This window comes from Electrophorus electricus, chromosome 9 (assembly GCF_013358815.1).
Source record: "Electrophorus electricus isolate fEleEle1 chromosome 9, fEleEle1.pri, whole genome shotgun sequence".
NCBI lineage: Eukaryota > Metazoa > Chordata > Actinopteri > Gymnotiformes > Gymnotidae > Electrophorus > Electrophorus electricus.
Genome location: NC_049543.1, coordinates 9,241,468 through 9,262,955, shown reverse-complemented (window position 1 = coordinate 9,262,955; position 21,488 = coordinate 9,241,468).

Genomic DNA, 21,488 nt, shown 5'->3' with positions numbered 1-21,488 from the left:
AAAATGCTCCTACACGCATGCCCTCATCTTCTTATTCACGTCTACATTTATCGTTGCTAGGAAATCGTAGTGATGGGCTACAAACCGGTTTGCAATATGGCGCCTCACAGAAACTGTGTGATAATGAATTCTGTGTGGAAACAAGTTATGCAGGGTGGTTGTTTTTTTTGTTTTGTTTTGTTTGGGTTTTTTTTTTTTAAATCCCTTCAGTTACTTAATAGATACAATAGACATTTCATATGTGCTAAAATGGCAGTACTGTGCAAAAGCATGGTTGTACTTTTCCAGGAGGATTATTCCTGCTGGAGCTTTACTGCTGATGCCTTGTGATCAAATAGATCTTTCATGACTGTTCTGTCCATTTGTATGAAATAAATGGCCATTTTCTCAGGCATATCTGCTGTCACTGTCTGAGCACCCAGATGGTATCGCGGAACGTTAACTGATTCATCAGATGCATAAGCAGATTACGTCGCCGAGCTTACCATTTTGTACAGCCAAAAAAAAAAACAACCCAATAATATGAAGATATTAAAAGACATATTTTCATATGCTTTTCATTCTGCACATTTATGAACTTTATTCTAAATATCTGTCAACTTAACCAATCATTTTCTGAGCTATTGCATAAGGGTTGTAGAATTACCTTTCTCTTTATTATAGTACTGTAGCCACGGTGTATATTGAATATTAGCAATACTAGTAATTTTGTGCACATATATTTTTTGGTAGTTTATTAGATGCAGAATTGGAGATGAAATCACCTGTTTTAAATCTTATTTTCTGCAGTCACGTCAATGAGATTTTTTGGCCTCTAATGTTACCTGCAAATCAATGTGTGTTATAAACACTATTAGTACATAAGGCGCTGCAGTGGAAAATCACACTCTTGCGCGTCCTGCCATGCAATATTTTGCTTTGGCCATATCTCATACCTTTTTCACCTTTCTTCCGTTATGACCTGCTCTCATCCTGCAGTCACCGACCAGGCTGCCCAGCTGAAACTACACCTGCCACTTAAAGCACACATATCAACACACCCTTAGCCATCCACCCCTCTCGGGTCCTTGTTAGCCGCACCCAGATCTCGGCTTCAAACCCCAGAGCTGTCTTTCCAGCCCTGAACTGTACACCCCCCCGCACAATGTATGGCTAAAACCACCTCGCAGTTCCTAGACCCCTCTGAGCCAACTGGCTACCGGAAAGAGGTATAATTGAAGTGTCATGTACCTGGCTTTAGCAGTAAAACAACTTCACTTAATGTTATAACCTCTACCTTTAATGCAACATTAGGTCAAATGAGGGAATTTTCTGCTCAAGGTAGAAAAGTGCTCTGAATTAACAGAATTGCATGGCTCATCATTAGAGTGTTTACACTGTCTGATAAGCTTCTTATGAGGCGTAAATGTTGAATTACATTATTTTAAATGAATCCTCCATTTTCAAATAGTCTGATGAAGCATAAAACAAATTTGATGTTCCTGCCTTGGAGACTAACGCATCTAAAAATTTACAAAGCAAAAATAATGAATGATTTATCCTTAAAAGTGTTAGTCTTAAAAGTGGAAAATATGGCAAACATATATTCGTAAATGTGTATATTTAGTGTTTATATATATATATATATATATATATATATATATATATATATATATATATATATTTTTTTTTACATTTTGTCATATTAAAATATGTATACATATTTTAATATGACAAAATGTTTTAAATTAAAAGTCTACATGTTGATAGAACAAGCATCGGTTGAAAAGGTGTAAGGAAACCAAATGCTTATATTATTAAAGTCATCAAATAAAATCGCACTTCCTGTGGTTGGTGTTAATTGAGAGAACTGGCTTAGGCAGCTGTTTGCTCTTTCAGCCTGTCTAGGTACAATGGTCATCTCGGTTTTCACAGTTGTTACAGAAACGCGGCTATCTGAAATCAGATACTTATAGGTGATAATCATTCATCAAGGGGCCGCTCTATAGATGCCAGGAATGTCCTACACCCAACTTGTTAGACTTCAGACTTGATTTTGTTGCACTGTATTTCAAAGCAAATAAAACCTAATCCCTCACTTATCGTAAAGAACTCTGTTATTTCCAGCATTTGGAAAGTACAGGTGGGAGATTATTTTTAGGCTTTTTTGTTCAATGTGTTTTGGTACTCAGGACATAATCAGGTGTTTTGGTAGATATACAGACTTAACTGCTCACCATTTAACTGATGATGATCCATATCGCCTGAATTGATGTAACTACACAGTACACAGTTACTCTCTCATCTTTATAGGAGGTTTTAAATATAACTATTCATAAAGCAAGCATTTTTATAACATTTAAATCTCACCATCTATAAAGCAGACTTTCTGTTGATTAACTGATAAAGCAGAAAACCTACTAGTCTCAGAAAACAGACAACACACAACAAAACCTCAACACAATATGGGCAGTGAGCTACCATGAGGCATGTGTTGACTCAGACGCCAACACGCTCACCTCAGTGCTGGAGGGCCAAAGCTCCGTCTGTTAATGATAAAACCCAACATACGAGTGTCAGTTCACCGAAGGCCCTTGTAGGAGAGCAAGAAATATTGTCCAGACAGCCTTTGGTTCAACTCAGCCTGGGACTAAAACTGATTGAGGGGCCTCTCAGCCAATGCAAAGCCAGAAACACTCGGGTGGTGGGTGGAGTTTGTGGCAGGGCATAGAGTCACCTTGCCACTGGTCAGGAGAGTTCATTTAATGAACATGGAGAGAGAACAATGGCTGGAGGTCACACTCTCGTCACATTTGGAGACTCCATGTCACATAAAGCCTTAAACAGCTTTTAGAATTGGAGAGCAGATGTTATGGAAATTTAAGATAATATTGAAGATGCCACATTCTGCTCGCAACCTATGTGAGGTGATATGTTGACCAGTCTTGAGATCATTGCTTGGAAGCAGTTGATTTTTTATTTATTGCTATAAATAGTTTTATATAATAGTGAGACGCATAACTGAATAATCTTAAAAATGGTACAATAAAAAGAGTTGTTGTTTCACACCGCAAGGCTTACGAGTCAGTTCACTCTCACATAAGCCATTCTACTGTACTAATGTACTGCACCAACCACACAGACACTCTTCCCTTGCCTGTGTAAACTGGCGTTACGGGCGGCTCCTTCCTCCAGCTCTTGGTGTTTTGTGGAGGCGTCGCTGACCGTAATCCAGCCTGCCCGCTAGAGAGCGGGACTGGGAGAACATGCTTTATTACCTCAGCTGGTCCGAGTTCCCGAGCAAACAGGGCCCTCCCACGCGTCCAGCAGCACCTCTCCCCAGTGCTGGCATCGTTTAACATTACGATATTTCCTTCGTGTTTGCCGACGGATGATGGGCCCTCATTGCTATGCAAGTGCCAGATGAATCATAAACCTATACCATATGCCGTCACAATTTGCTGATGGGCCCAAGCTGTTTTGGTGGATATAAAATCCAGGGATTATAAATGCTTGATCCTCAGCGAAAAGGCACAAGGTTGGGTGGGCGCAACCTCCCTTATCTCGCAGCTTGAGTCAGCACGCCCGGGAGAGCGTCAAAGACCCAGCAGCAAGGACAGGCGAACTCCGTCCGGATTAACCCCTGGAGCAAGGAAGGGCATGTTGGCCTGGGAGCGGGAGAGCAAACAAACGAGTCCAGAGGGAAGAAAATACCTGCACTAAAATAAGGGTGTTTTCATCACATTTGTTCAGTGTTGTAGCCCTTTGAAAAACAAAAAGATAAGCAATTGGATTATGGTTTATTCTCACCTCATGGGTGTTGATTATTAGAAGAAAGGACTGTTTTCTTTTGTGAAGAGAGAATTATTTTTGAGGTTTTAATTACATAGGTCCTTTCTAATATATGATTAATGGTAGCCACATTTGACCACAAACTCTATTTTAAATTCCTAAAAGAAAAATAATAGCATTAATATAATAGCATATATTGTACATAGGTTCTGTGCGGTCATATATTGCAGATAGGTGCTATGTGTTCACTTCTGTATACATTGAGATACTTGACAATTTTTAAGAATTAGATTCCTGGTTTTAGGGGGTTTTCCATTTCATTATTTGTTTGTTTATATTTGACTCTTTTGATATTTGGAGCCTACTCCACTAAAAATATTTATCCTGCTTTTCATTTTACTGTATTTACCTAATACTTTTAGGTCAAAACCTAGGTGTAAATCGTTTTAGTGAACTAATAAACAGCAATCGTTACATTTTCCTTTCTATACCTAAAAATATTTTTGAGTGGCATTGTGCCAGGTTGTCTAAATTTTAGAGTCCATGCAGATGCAGAATTTGTCAGCTAGGGTATTAAAAAACAAACAAAACATTTTTATACATTCCTTTTATAGGGATCAATTGACCCCGGGGAATAGTGGAAATAAGATAATGATGAAGTGTCTTGTTTACATGTGATTTTTCTGTAACTGCCTTTCCTGAGCACAGTACCATATTTTGAGTCACAGAGACTAGAGTTGGGATGTCTGTTAACTCCACCACAGACTAGAAGCAAAGCTGGTATATGTCAGCTTCCTTGACAAGTGCAGTTTTGGATATGTGGTAGCAAATCATATATGACAAAAGCAGCCACCTACTGGGAATGTGACTGTCTCATTTTTAAGGTGAACAGTGTGTGTATATATATATATATAGTGAGAGTTATATATAGGCTATAGGGGCATTTGAGCCTGTGAACCCTAAACTGGAGGAGTGGCTCCAACAAATTCCAGAAATGTATCAGTCTCAGTCAAGAAGAGAACAATCTTAGGAACATCAAAAATACTGTGCTGCCCCTTCAGACTCCTGGGCCTTTGGTATGGGGAAAACAGACATGACCAGCCAATAAAAACATGAGACGGGGATCTTTTTATCCGTAGTAAGGTTGTGCAGCTTTGCTTGTACAGCTGATGAAGGACTTCTGGAAACCTCGTATACAACAACGAGATTAAGGTCAATCCAGGAAGCTCTTGGGGCCGCTCCTCCGTCTTAGGCATCATAGCCTCCAGTGCTCCTGTCACCACTGTGACGATCTTGGCCTGAATCTTCCACATTCCATATTCTTTTTGTAGGATGTTTGGATCACTTAGAGTGCTCCATCTATCAACACTGCTGTTTTCTGCAGCTTATCTTCTTTCACACATTTTGTGCACAAAAAATAACATATCCTAATTTATGACCTCAAACTGATCATGACGAAAGCATTCGATCTTGGCAAGGAGTTTCAGGAAAGTTAACCATCGAAATTTTTGCCATCGGTACATACGTAAGTAGTATTGCTGTGTTAATAAGCATGTAAACATCAGCATGATTTGTGCATTACTGTCTCTGGCCACATTCAAGTACATTATCTAAACAAAGTCTAAATATAACCTTATTTTCGCCTAAAATACACAGCAGATATTAAATATTACTAATCTGACAATCATAAACTGCCATTCCTGAAAAGCCATTAATCCTCCCCAAAATGACCCCAAAATCCCCAAAATGTTATAGCTAGTTGAGAAAGAACATTTTTCCAGTACTTTGTAGACATGTAACCCCCCGCCCCCTGAGACCCTTGAACTTATTCACATTTATGTGCTACAACCTGGACTTGAAATAAGTTAATTGGAATTATATGTCATAAATCTGCACAAAATAGTTCATAATGCTGAATTGTACAAAGATATAGCTTTGTCAATATAACTTACAAAATTATTCACACATAAAAATCTTAATTACATAAGTATTAACCCCCATTGCTGTGAAAACTTAATTATAGCACAACCAATTGCCATTAGAAGTCCCATAATTATTTGAATAGAGTCTACCCGTATGCATTTAAGGCATTTGGCAGTTTGTTCATATCTAGTGTGACTTACATATTTATCAGTGTGAAGGGACCAGTGGCGGTTTTTACCACTACGCAAACCATGCAAATGCTCAGGGGGCCCACTGTTGGCCACAAGCAGCTGGCTGAAAAAAAAAAAAAAAAGACTAGACGCATTCTTTCTTTCATCATTTGACGCCAAAGTGATACTGTAACATGCTAGCTAGCTAATTCAGAACACAACCATGAAACGCTTGTATATTGAAATATGTCCAGGATAACATTGTTAAAAAATATCAAACTTGGCGTGGTCCCCAAATCCCAAAATGTGAACATTCCATGGAGTAAAATTAAATGGTTAACAATCCAATGAAGTTCATTTTATTTCAAGTTGTAGCAAAAAAAAAGTGAAAAGGGGATGAGCACTTATTAAACGTATGTAGCCGATTATGTTTATCTCTGGCTGAGTAGCACAGCATCTGTGACAGTAGACTGTCAATCACGTATGTTTATTAGAATATTAAGACAGTTGAACAGTATATTTCATTTGTTTTTTTTATGTTAAATTTAATTAAAATGTTGCTGAATGTTTAATACAACATTCTAATTTATTGTCATACAAATATTATAATACTTTATAATATGTTCGCTGAGTCTTTAAAATGATAGTAGTTCTTATCAAAATGTAGTGCAGTTCTATGGACATATATAGGTTAAATGAAGAAAAATCTAAATTTCAAAAGCATAAAACTATATGGTTACTCTATGCAAATCTTTAGTAAAGCAACTCACTGAAGTTTATTGTTTAGCCTGTTCATTCATTTGTTTGTTTTTGTTTATTTAACTACGTCACTGCAGCCCCTTCAATGTCAGGAAGCAGGCCTATGTGAAGTCATTAGTTAGGTTTGGTGTGAAAGTTGTTTATGCAAATTTGAAAGGAATTCGCCTACTTTCAGTAGCTGTAAATTGGTTGTACTCATTTAGACCTGGAATGACACTGGCCAATTTTTTAAACCTTCGATATCATAGTTATGTTTGACAATGTAATGAATTTATAAAATGACGTGAGCAACCGAAAGGCATAGTGAACTTAATTCCTTGAGGCTCTAAACCCTTGTTTGGCAGGGTAAGCTTCAGAACACGGTTAGCTTCCTAGCTAGATTTTGTGTCCAACACAAAAAATTATCACGAGAAACATCACACACCTTCAAACAGATCATGTTGAAACATGTAGTGTCGAAAGTGTGAGAGATCACATCCATGGGTCCTAGCCATGAAGCGAAGAGGTTTTATTACATTTCACTTTTGATAAAAAGTAGAATTAAATACCAGTGAACATCTGGATGAAATGAAAGGATAATGTGTTAGTGATCCATTTTTTATTATGCTTTGAACGCTTAAACATGACCTGAATTCCACAGAGCAAAATGTCTGTGTTTTTGTTCAACATACCCCAGGTATCTGCTGTGAAATGATTATTGTTCTTGTGATTGAGAAAGAAAAAAAACACTTTTGGATTAACTGAGGTTGTGGACCCAGATAAGATTAAACCTCGATAAGATTAAACAAAATATGTAATACAATTATTGTGATTTTATTTATATGTTATTTATATGTTCTTGCTAACACTGTAAATTCTAGCTAGAACTAACAAAAATGTAAAATTGTTTGGGGTTTTTTTTGGGGGGGGGGGGGGGTTGGCAGCATGTTGGTTGGCGTGATGAGCTGCCAATATATTTCACTGAAAATAAATGGACATTGTCACATTTAAGATTGTTATGCTCTGTGGTGTTTTGGTTATGACTACATTGTTACTAGCTTCCACGTTGCTTCAGGATATTTATTAGTGGGAATGCATGTTCATATATGAAACATTGCAACAGCTTTTGTCAAAAAAATCTCCCCCAGAACACACCCTACTCATACTCACACACACACACACACACACACACACACACACACACACACACACACACACACACACACACACACATTTACTTTTCATTTGAATAATTTTGTTTACTCTCACAAGGCTTTAAAACTACTTTAACCATGGCATGAGAATTCCACAGCTAACACCACCATTCCCATAATCCCCAAGTGTGACCGGCTGCAGCGTGTTATGTGATTATTCTGCTTGCAGTCACAGTGGCTGTGGTACAGGTGGCTCTGTTGCTTTGTGTCTGCAGATTACACAAAGCTCAGGTACTGTATGTGCTACCTGCACAGTGCTGTACAATGTGTCTGTCCAGAGGGACATAATGTAAATAAGAACCAAAATACTTTGTACTTAAATTATACTTGTCATATTGTTCCTCATGATTCTTTTCTATCTCACTCAAACTCTTAAATTAAAGGATATAGGAGGACATTATGTCTCTCACATACACTATTGTTAAGCCAGGGCCCAAAAAAATTGTAAAAATTGATCTGTCGGAGTTCAGTGATGGTGTCCATCTTCATATTTTAACATCCAGAGTGTTAAACTATCTCCCCTGCTCTTCAGCACTTTAGACTCATGTTAGAGTCCATAACTCATCCATTTAGAGCTGGTAGGATAGCAACCACCCTCCTCGTTTTAATTGAGCAGGTCTGAAGCAGCCTTTACTTCTTACCTTTTATGAACTGAAGGTCTCCTAATGGTCGGAGACCTGTAATTCCATCATTTTCTTTGTGGAGAGTGCCAGCTATCATTCTAATGGATTCCTTCATCAATCAATGTTATGTAGTTCTATACACTCTAAAGCACTGATAGAAGTGGTCAAGCCATGAATTTTCTTTTTATGAAGTACATTTCAGCTAAATGTTTATTAGTAAGGGAATATATGGTGTGAGATATAGATACTCGTGCTAACTGTTAACAAAGAGCATGTTCTAGGGCTTTTGGTAGTGGGAGGATTGGCTTAAAAGTGGTCATGATTCCTAACTCTGAATGTTCGTTGATATTTTTACCTTACTGATAGTTTACATGTACATATGTTTTTTTCAGGTAACCCAAAACACTTCTGTTCTTCTACAATCTTTTGCTCTGGAAAATTAGCTATTAATAAACATGTGTTGTACACAGTCAAAGGTTTTTTCTCATTTATCAAGTAAAACATCACATGATGTTGCATAAAGTCAGACCAGGGTACTGCAACACTTTGTGCTGCACAGTACATTCAAACCAAGCCGACGTTTTCGCCTTTTTTCCTAGCCAACTGGAAAAACAAACACTGGGGGGATAAAATCCAAGATATGAGGTTAGGTTGATCCAGCACAGAAAGTATATCACTCCCACACAAAAGGCATGTAGGCAACATTTAATTTAGCCTTTACCAAGCTGCTGCCTATCCCTGGTGTCACGGCTTCTCTTTTGCCTTTCTGGTGTTGTTTTCCAGAGGAAATAGACATGGGCTGGAAGATGTGGGTGGATAAGACTTGCAATAGCTCTCTCCCCAACCCCGAGGCCCACCAGGTGAGGGAGGTGGGGGGTGGGGGTGATAGTGAGGAAAGAGACACAGCAGCGGAGATCTTCTCAGGCAGGCGACGGGACCCTGCAGGCAGCTCTCGTTACGTGAAGGTCATCCTTCTCAGATGAGCAGAACACCGTGACATGTTAAAGGCTGTCCTGGCTTATCTGCCGGACACCGTTTGACAGTCAAATGGGGTAAACAAGAGTCTGGGCTTGGTAAGGAGGGGGGATTAGAATGTTTTATTGGTTTTAATATCCAAATATTCTGTTAGTTTATGTATGTTTTTTTGTTTTGTGTGTTTGATTAGGACAGCCAATCAGAACCCGCCCTGTACATTACATGGAAACAGACAGTCCAAAATGTCCAATATGTTTGTAGTTCATAGAGGAGAATGAATAGAAGACAAGAATGGCGATGTCCGTAGCCTTCAATAGGTTCTCAGGATCCATCCGTGTAACCCAATTAGCTTGTAATTGATGCACTTTGAAATTCATTAACTTTCAAACCAAAGGCTGGCTTATAATTAACTGTCTGCTTTGCATCCCACATTTAGAATGAAGGTGCTGTTATTAATTCACTAATGCACTATGGTGAACCCAGTTGCACACTGCTCATGACCTTTCGCCCATAAATCAACTTTATTCCTGACATCAGGTATCTACTAAGTGTACAGCGGTAATGTCACTTTTTGAAGTAATTTGGCACAGACAGTTGCTATTCAGAATGATCAATGTGTGTATTGTGAGCCAAGGATAAAAAAATGTATATAAATAAGGATACAAACAGATTGAAGGGGGAAAGATGAATGACAGGAAGCGATGAATTACTGATGTGTCATGCAAGTAAATTTTCTAAATCTGCGATGGAATAAATTTCATAACAGTGAGTGAGTAGGCAAACTCACTTAAGATGAACCAAAACTGAGTTTAGCTTAGCTTAACATTTCTCTTCTGTGAGACTGTGCTGAGACTTTGCCACACTGTGCTAAGATGATCTAGGCTGCCTTCAGGTACTTACTTAGGGAAAGTAAACCAAACTTTGTGGCAGTTAATATGGAGATTTTACACACACATGCATCATACAGACAAACTTGCACTATGTTTCTAATGACCTTGTAGGGACTGATACCATAAGGTACATAGACTATGATACATTTTCTAGCAACTGCAGGACAGTTCATAAGTCATAAGTCATTTTGATGGCACTTTTTCTTCCCTTGTGCTAAAATGTATCTTATCATTGCAGGCCACAGTCTGAATCTTCCAGATCGGCACATGGATCATGACTTCTGAGTTATCTGTAAACAAATGCTCAGAATCATAAATTTAGGGTTTGCATATGCTACACAACGGAGCACTTCAGGTGAATTGTAAACATGAGTAGAGTCACTTTTTTGTGTGGAGTAGCATTTAAATGATTCACATGTGCCAATTAAATGATTCAGCTGGGGTGGGTTCAATTACTTTGAGTGGCTGAACCAAATTTGCAAAAATGTAGCTGCTGTTTATCGATTCCTATTGCAGTGAACAGCTTTGGAATCTGTCATTATCTATGATTAAGTGAATATGAAAACCTTTTTCTCACCACTGTAGCTAGACACAGTGTGTGTGTGTGTGTGTGTGTGTGTGTGTGTGTGTGTGTGTGTGTGTGTGTGTGTGTGTGTGTGTGTGTGTGTGTGTGTGTGTTCTTGTTTAATAATTGCATGCCATACCCCTGCAATCTTAGGCAAAAGAAAACGTAGGCTAGGTGGCAGGGGGTGTTAGTTGATAAGTCCATCGTGCCAACACAAACGGCAGCTGAAATAGCCTCTTCATCTGCCCACATTACTCTACACTTAATGAATAATGAAGCATTGTCCTTCACATCTCTCCGCATCTCCGTCTGATACATATCGATCTTCTGACGTTTATTTAAGTTCAAGATAATGTACTAATCCCAAGATAATTATTCAATATCTGTTTGTCACTGTTGATATTCCTCGGAAAGTGGAGTGGGCGAGGATGAATAAACGGTCAGTTGACACCACGGGACAGGAAGCTGGCAGTGACAACGTTGTTTTTTTTCGCCGTACTTAAGAATGGCCATATGGGGGATGTAGCAGCAAGAGATTCCGACATGAGACAAATTGTTCCTCGAGACGCAGCGTCCGTCTGGCTTCCTCAGGCAGAAAATGAGAGGAGGAGAGAAGAAGCGGGGGACTAATTTATGCGCGGCGAAAAATGCCAGGCCCCGCTCGAGCGCCGGACTTTGTCATGTGTGGAAAAATCGCACTGCGCGAGGGCATCTTTTAACTGTGAGCGACAGCCTCGGGGGAGGGGGCGTTTATTGTTAGCTCGGAGTGTGTCCACAGAATGGGTCTCGATTTACATATTGCAAATGGAGAGTAGTGAATAATTGAAATTGCAGTGAATTGTTTGCATTACGTTGCCTCGCGTTCTGTGTCACATAGTGGAAAAATGGAAGTCGGAGCAGCATGTCTGGAGTGTGTGAGCCTCTTTCACTGTTAACAGCAACAGGTGTGGATGGGTTCACGAATTGGCCCTCCTTATATTGCTGATGTATGTCCTCGCCACACCCCAGCCCTAATCCTAGGTTATCTGGTACTGGTTGGCCCTGATTTAGTCAGCGGCAGAGCTTTTAGTGTAAACCCCTCTAAACCTTGGCACTCTCCTTCAATGTCTCAAGGATCTCACCTGTATTTTTGACTCAAACCAACTCAAACCCCCCTCTTTATTCTGTGCTATTCTTTTCTTTAATATTTTTCTCTGTGCTGTATCTGTCTTTCTCTTATACTGTCATTTCCCTTATTTACACTCTCTTTCTGACTGTATGTGTTTATTTGGATTTATTTCTTCTTTTTGTTTGCCTGGTATTGCGTTGTTCATTTATTTCTTAAAGTGACACAGAGTTTGAGGAAGGTGCTATAAAAATGGAACGTATTATCATTATTTTTTATTGATTTTACTGGTTCAGTTGAAAGCATTTAACTAAAGGCATTTGCTTGCCTTTTATTTGTCTTTTCCCCCACAGGTCATAAATAAGTAATACAAGTAATTCTATAATGCATTCTTAAGCTAATTGTTATATTACCTCATCTGTGTGGTACAAACCTGAATGTGGGTTTAATGGACAAAGGCTTAGCCCGCTCCATTACCAGCGTCCCAGTACTGGCCACGGCACAGTGTGTGCACACGGGGTTGTGTGTTGTTCATGCCATCTTGCAGCTGTCTTTGTCGGAATGTCTCCATGGTGACTCTGCAGGCTGAGATGGCCACTCCCTCTTCTGGGTGATGGATAGCAGAAGACACGCGAGGCGCCTCAGTTCAGCATCTGTTTTTGTTATGTAGCTGAACCAATATGGACAGAACACTTCCAAGCATACCCACCCACAGCGTGTGTCTGTGTGTGTGTGTGTGTGTGTGCATGCGTCTGTGTGTGTGTCTGTGTGTGTGTGCATGTCGTGCACCCTATCGAGCCTCATAACCGTTTGATTTCTCTTGTGATGTTACATTCTGAAGGTATACATCTAGCATACTCTTCCATTGATTTTCATGCTGCATACAAAACGCTTGTAATGGTATTCTGAATATTGAACAAATCCTTTAAATTGGTCATTTGACCTTATATTAGATTAAAGCATTACTGATAATTACCCTACAACACTTCATTGCAGTTACTATATTGCACACCAACCATTGCCTCTGTTTCTCAAACACTCTGAAACAGCTTCTTAGGTTTTAATCTCCATCTGTGGTGCAGAAACTTCTTGGCCATGTTTGCAGGGACAAAATTCAAATGTTACAGTTATTTCAGTTTCTCTATTCAGCTCCACCCACCACTCCCTCTGCAGTGGCCTCCGACGGATGCTACTGCGCGCTCACCCCAAAACAACATCCTCCCCCGGCTGTGTGCGCACGGCCCAGCCTCAGCAACCAGAGGGCACGCTTTACAGTCGCGCCGACACTCGAGCTGGCTGGCAGAGGTGGGGTGGGGGCGCAACGGCGCCTACGTCAGCAGTCTGAAGCTTTTCAGGGCCCCGCTGCTGTTCCGAGGATGCCGCTCGCACGTAGCCCGTCTCTGCGAGAGCAGATCCGAGAGCACAGACGGAGCCCTGGATTGTCTCTGAGAGATGGAGGGAGAGAGGAAGGGATTGGGAGAGGGTGAAACGTGTCCTCTCTGCTAGTGTTAAAGGCAGAGGGACTGAAGCTCAGCGTATGTGACAGGACAAGTGCTGAGGAGGAGGAACCATGCAATATTAACTCTCATCTGGAGCAGCTGGAGCTGAGAGCATGAAACATTGAGCAAAACAGCTGCCATGGATCTACTGCTTTACTACACACACACACACACACACACACACACACACACACACACACACTCACAAATACAGTGACCTCGTTCTGTACGTCTTTCTTGTTGGCATGGACATGACATCATATCACTGAATGTGCTTTCCAAACACCTTTGATGCTTAGCTTTGAACTAAATGACACAGTCACTAATGATTCAAGTACGGGGATTGCTATAGTACTGTACTGGGTTTAACTTGGACATCAGTGCAATGTGTTTACAAGGGGCTAATCGCTTTGTTGGCACAGGGGCTTGACTGAGCCTTTCTCGGGAACTGGTGAGCCCTTCCGTATTTTCAGTCTCCAGCTACTTGGGCAGGTTTTGGGGGCAAAATACTTTGATGTAAATTAAGGCCAACATTCAAAAATGACAAATATTGAAGATTCCATCTTCAAATAGAACCTGCCCCCTGCAAGAGTCCCTAACTCCAGAGGTTCCTGTTTCTAAGCGTCGGTAGCTACGGTCTCCGTGGCTGCAGTCACAGCCTGCAGTCCTGCAGTTTAGTGTGTCAGCATTAACACTGTAACTCCTAAGGCTTGAACTGCACCCACCACCACCGCCCCTCTACCCATCCACCCCTCCCAAAAAACCCACACAGTGACAGCTACCCCATTTTATACCTCTCCAATAAGGAAGACAAGTTGTACTTTAAAAGACCTTGGGGTGCAATGCAGACCCCACAAGACAGGTGCTCGTTTATTTAAAACGAAGGGGAAATCTGTGCTGTTAAAAGCTTCCTGATTCCTAGGAACATATTAAAAGAGCACGCAGCCCTGCAGAAGAATCAGCTCTCTCCCTAGACCTGACCCCTGCGTTGTCTCCAGGTGGCAATACAAGCTTCTCGCTCACTAGCCAGAGTGCCTGTGATGGATTCAAAGGCAAATGGCCCTGAATAATTGATCGGCAGCAGACTAGCGCTAGCGCAGGGCTTGCTAATGAAGAGGAGGGCATTAATTTTACAAGAACAATTAGAAACAGGAGTAATTACACTTATTGCCATTCTATAAAATTGATCCTCGGCATGCCCCATGAATATGCTGTTTAAAGGGGTTGAGTGAACAGAACCTGGCCAAAAACAGAGGGACGGGCTTCCTCAGAAGAGGCTTTGGCGACGGTAATCTCCATTAATCTTACATTTGAGACATTTTCTTGTATTCACTCACTTGAAACATTTATCTTATTGAAAGTTTGTTTTCCTAAAGAAATTCACTTCGGGTGGCTGAGGAACAATCCCTTATAATTATTAAATAAAATACAGGAATTTGTCCACGATTTATTTATTTTTCCCTTAATTATTAAGTTTATGCTAAATTGATAACATCTGACTAGTACATTGTTTTGGTCCTGCAGAGCATTACTGGAACTTTTTTTATAATTACATTCCTCTCCCCTTGCACTTGTAATTGGGAGATGAGTAGGAGTTGTGCCTTCATCACAGACTGTGCTAAAGCAGGGGATTTTTGCCATCCAAGATTGCATGAAAGATAGTTAGCTTTGTGCCTTATGTCAATAGTGGCATCCAGCCAGCATTCATTCTTTCTAATCAGCAAGCCCATTACAAGACAGCATCCCTTACTGTGAGAGATCAGAATACAGTTACCATGCTGTTGTCCATCCTGATCCGGCTGCCCTACAAAAATATGTCTGGCACTCATAGAAAAGTTAAGACAGGCACTAACATTTGGGCAGAGACTCAGATGCTCTCTGATTGTCATGTGCACAACAACTTGGACTGTTTAGCATATGGGAACTTTGGGCCTACCTAAGATGTCAAGCCTAATGCAGCCTAATGTCAAGGAATGACAAAGGTCCCACAGAGTTGCCTTCCTGCAAGATGGATTTTAAAGCTAAGGGCGGATGGGGCAATGTGCCTTATGACCAGAGAAATATCCTCCAAAATTATTCCTATTTGACTCATCATTTCAAATGAAAGTAGAAGTAGATGCCTCTAACCAGGCTGTGCTGTTGCTGGATGTAAATTAACCTATAGCCCTGTAAGATGGCTCCATATTATAGCTGAAAGCATATATCAGCCATCAACAGTTGGAACTGAGTTCATTCCACTTTTTCAGGGCATTTCCTAGCCAGCCACTACTTTGGCAAGTTTTGACCGTTGGGAATTTGTTGTAGAAAATCCCAAAGGTGTGTTGCTTGTTTCCACAAAGAAACAAGGTTTCATTATACCAGATATTTCATGTGTTAGATCTCTTTTTGTGCAGATCTCTTTAGAACCGACTGATGAGGAAGAATGCTTGGAACTCTGACACAAAGAGGACTTCTTTGTTAGTGGTAGTTAATTTTTTTATAGGAACAGTACAATGAATCTTCAGTATTTCAAAACCGCTTTTAGAAATACCGCTAAAAGAGGCATATTTATAATTTGAAGTTCTGACTAATGACAGCTTCCCAAACTGTGAGAGATCAACAGCAAATGAAGTGCTTCCTTAAACTGCTTGAAATACTTAGGCAGTGTCACATCACGGGGAAATGAGCCCATACAACATTTAGAAGAGAAAATCAAGACCTCTCTTGCAGTCAGATTGGACACTGGAAAGCGATCAAAACCACCAATTTGCATCTATCATCTGCAATTTGAAATTGGTCCATCACATCTGCTGTTTGCCCAAGCTCTGGCTTCCCTGCTAAGAGAATCCAGAAATGAACTATTAGTTTGCGTCTTCACCTCGTCCCACCAGAATGACTGGGTACTTAACCGATTCAGAAATATAGCTCGAGACGATGAATTGGAGCTGGCACTACCTAAATTGTGTTAATTTGTAAACACTGTCTGTGGTTTACCCGAGGAAACACTTGTTAAGTGAAGGTTAAAATGGGAAAGCGTTGGGTGGAGTTTTGAATACAAGTGGCTTTTTTTTTTCAGCTTTTGCAAGTGGTTGTGATCTAGTTACAAACATCATAACAGCTTTGGTGTTAAATGCCTAAAACATATAGGAACAGTGTTTTTTATTATGAACAAACATTGGATTTTCTCTATTATCACTGCAACTTGCAGTTGTTAACAAGCCATTATAGTTGTTCAGATCATACTGTTGCTGTGGAAAGGGGGGAAAAAATCACTTAAGAAAAATAGACACTTGGAGTTCAGCAGCAGTGTGAAAATCAGGGCAGTACCAGTCATGTGTTGTGTGGGATGTCTGTTAAAACTAAAGCATAGCAGCTGTCTGCTTCCAGCTAAAAGGAGGCAGATTGGCTTTAGTACTAAAACTAGTGTCCCCTCCTGCCCTCCCTGTTGGTTTAGCACATTAATTGACTCATTATTGTTGATAAGCAGGTGGGGCTTGAGGCGGAATGTTAGTAGGCATAATTCATATGCACTGTGGATCTCTGGCTCCTGGTGGTATATATTTTACACACTCACTGACCAGTCTTCCTAGTGCTAAAAAAGAGTGTATCTGTGAAATTCTTTTACTGTGTTTGAGCATTACCAATATTTAGCATTTAGAAATATTTAGTGCTAGCGATTGCATGGTAGCAATAATGCTAAGTATCCTGCCAGTTCATCAAATACAGTTTCATATCCTGACAAAACAGAGTTGCTTCTATTATGGCCAGAGACAGCTAGGTCCTCGCTCTCTAATTAATCAATGAACCTCAATGGTCTCCCAATCACATCTTCTCTAGTTAAAGATCTTGGAGTTTTTATGAATCCCAATCTCTCGTTTGAAGCTCATGTAAAAAACATTTCTAGGACCTCAGGAACATTTCAAAGATTAGGAACATGCTCCCCTCACATGATGCAGAAAAGCTAGTTCACACATTTATCACTTCAAGACTGGACTACTCTAATGCCTTACTATCTGTCTGTACCATTAAATGCCTAAACAAGCTCCAGCTAGTTCAAAATACAGCAGCCAGAGTTCTTACTAGAACTAGAAAATTTGATCACATCACTCCTATCTTAGCTACTTTACACTGGCTCCCAGTAAAATTTCATATTGATTAAAAATGACCAACAAATGACTAATGACCAACAAAGCACAGAATGGTCTTGCCCCAAAGTAGAGAACTCCTAGAGCATTACGATCCTGCTTAGATCAAAAGGTGCAGGCACTTTACTAGTACCAAGAATTAGAAAATCAACCACAAGGGGCAGAGCCTTTTTCTATAAAGCTCCTATACTATGGAATAACCTTCCTGTAAATGTTCGAGACTCAGACACAGTCTCAATATTTTAGGCTAGGCTGTACAGTCAGGAATTTTATTAACTACTTCCCATCTTAGGTAAAGATATAGATCTGGGGGTCCATGGGCATTGAGATTATGGTAAACTGGGATGTTATGATGCTGTCACTTCACCTCTCTTTTGTCACTTAAGTTTGTTGACAGATAGCAGTGTAGTGCTAATGTTCCAGGTTCCCCTAATGCCTGTGGTTCCTTCTGGCTCTTTCCTTTTAACTGTGCTGGTATAGCTAGATCTCCTGGAATCCATCTCTGCACATTATAGTTCTCTAATTTACACACCCTCTTACCTGGACATGCCTAATAATCTGTTCTCTTTTTTTTATCCCTGATGTCATGATGTTACTGAGCCTCACCCCGTCTCAGCTGTCATGGCTACTCCCACCACACTCTGACTCCCCTGCTGTAGCCCACCACACCTCCACCCCAGCCAACTACTTCTCCATTGCCCTTGATGGACATTCTAGTGTAGGAGGGGTTTTGTACACATGCACAGCATTGGGACAAGACTAGGACCTCTAGAAAATCAGCCTAGACGTTAATGCTTCTTTTTTCATTTTATTATTATTTATTTATTTTTCTCTTAAAATTGCTATTATTGTGGTGAAAGTTGTCGGCCAGAGGAGGATGCCCCCCCTTTGAGTCTTGGTTCCTCTCATGGTTGCTTCCTCATGCTCTAGGGAGTTTTTCTTTGCCACTGTTCCCCTTGGCTTGCCAACTGGGCGCTTGGACTTAGACATTTGTAAATCTGCTTTGTGACAACATCTGTTGTAAAAAGCGCTATACAAATACATTTTTATCTGAATTTTAATATTCCATTTCATAGTTATATTGTCATATTTTCTTCACAGAAGCATATTCAATCTTAGCACTGGTCAATTCTGCGGTGTCGCTTCTAGAGGTTGCCAGTAAGTCCAATTCCATATAGGTCCTTGAAGGCTGTCCAAGAGGTAAGAGTAAATAATCTAATAATCAAAGTAAGCTGTGGCATACCTCTGGTGGCATCAGAAAAAGATGTCCATCCGGCACAGCAGGAATATGGCTGGTACACCATAGTGGCCAAATTTTAAGATTTTCTAGATCCTCCATTCTGAAGAGCAGGTTGCAGTCAAAGAGTTTTCTGAAGTCACTGCAGAAAAGTATGCTGCCATCATTTTAGGCCGGAAAACTCATCCATGAACTGGTCCACCAGTAACTCTTGATATTGTGCAGTTATCATGATGAGTATCAGTATCAGTTGAGCAGGGATTGTGCTCAGGACTCTTTTGCTACATCTGGTAAGGCAACTATAACAGTCAGTGGTTGAATTCTTTTCTCTAACAAATTAATGTGAGATATTTGCTATACCTGATGCCTCCCTTGCTGTTGTATTTACATGTTAACACTTTCTACCATTTCTGTGTCCATGTACTGTGTGTGCCAGCTTGCAAGATACTTGCAGATTGTAAAAGTGGCAAGGACAAGGACCAATCCACCGGAATTGAACAGGGTGGTTGTATGTACTCTGTGCACTACTGCATATCTTGTACATATTTATTAAGAGATCTAAAGGGCCATGTCCTTTGCTCCTTTGCCTATTTGCCCACATCTTGGGTCTATGGCCCTGCTGGTGCTCAAATGGCAAAAATCATGAAGGCCTGGAGCCTCTCACTGCAAACAGAATATTTGGGAGAAGATGATGTCAGAGATGTTCACTTGCTTTACCCATAAGTAAAGCTCATAGGAGGTTACTTCTAGCGGCATATATATATATATATATATATATATATATATATATATATATATATATATATATATATATATATAGAGCTGGGGATGCTGGCTCAGATTTCCAGTCTGTGTTTTTACTCTCCTGTCTGACATGGGCCACAGTTCAGATGCTATTTCTTGTTAGGTGCTAGTCCCGGCTGGTCATAGTTAGGGAGTCCAAGAGATCACACAGTTACATGGTTCCCAAGGCAGACATGAACTGGCAATATGTCAGAGATGCCAAGGTGATGGATTCCGAAATCCACAAGGGCCTGAAAAGGGGTCTTGTCAAAAAGGAGTTGCTGAGTCAGAGCTGACAGGGTGCAAATTCAGAGTCCAAATCAGTCATGTTTCTGAACCATTTGAACTGCGGCCGAGCCAAGCTGGGTCCAGTGCCTAATAATTTATACCTTTCTACCTTATTGTCCTCCAATTAAGCTGTACTAGTCAATGTATTGCAAGTATTAAGAGTTAATAAATATAGATCATTCAACACTTAATTTATTTAGACTAGCCTATATCACTGTAAGAATAAAGGCCTACTGACCCAAAGTGGGGAAACAGAGTTAGACCTTGTGGGCAAAAATGAGCCCAAATGGATATCTAATGAAGGGGGCATTTCACTGTGTGTAATACATCAAAACACATTTGCCACATTTGCTGTGTATCTACAGCTCAGGGCTATATCAAATCTATATTTGATATGACTATATGGGGCATGATTAGCACTTTGGTAATACATTGGATGCCTGGAGTAGGTTTCTGATTCACCTCCTGTTGCTGAAGACAATGGAATGGGGAGTCTCTAATATAGAAGGCATAAATTGGAGAGCAACATCAATGAGAGTAAAAACAACAGTTTAGGGGCCATGACAACAGTGACCAGTCTGAATTTTGAGACATCTATGAGTTTGCTCCCAGAGAGTGTGTTCATGAAGCTATTCTAGATATGGTGAAGATAGTCCATAAAGGGCTATAAAGGAGTAGATGTACCTCAGCAGAAAGAGAGAATAGATTATTAGGCATGTCCAAGTACAATGGTGTGTAAATTAGGGAACTACAATGTGCAAAGATGGACTCTGGCAGATCTAGCTATGGTAGCACAGCTAAAAGGCTTGAGCCAGAAGAAAACACCGGCATGAGTGTAACGTCGGCCCAAGAGCCGCAAGGCGTGGAACAGGACGCACAGACTCCCTTGATTCAGTGAGACGTTTAATGACAAAAAAACATTGATGACACTTGTGGCTCTCACACATAACAACGAACAGTGTTGACAGGAACAACGATATTGAATGCTAACAATGACTATACACACACTAACGCTAACAATACCAGTAACAGAAACAATGACCAACAATGAGGCACACACAGGTGGGGGTTTAAATAGACAGACAAACACTTAACATCAAAACCCCATGCAGGTGTGTCATCACGGAGGCTGTGGCTACAAAGAAATGTGATGTAGCTAAGATAACATTAGGCCTAACATAGTCACCGTACAACTACGAATCCAAGGAGCTGGCATATAGAGCCAAAATGAAACGGTCCTCATCCAATTACGTATGCATAGCACTGCATCTTTAACCCCACTGTCCCAGCCTGGAAGCATGACATGCAGGTGGTCTGACATCTCCAGTTATCTCCAAACCAGTTTACCTGACGGAGGCTGGCAGAGCCGGTCACTCATGCCCACACATCTGATTTGGGGGAATTAGGAAGGGATCAATCATTCGTCATGCCTGGGTCTCCTCAGCCAGGCTTTTGTCTCTAGGCTAGTCGGCAACGGCAAGGATCAAAGTGGCATGAGCGGGAATTTAATGCGACTCAGGTTAGAGGCCCAGTACTTGCTCTGAGAAACGTACTTGAATATTTCTCCAAGAGCTTTTTATTTC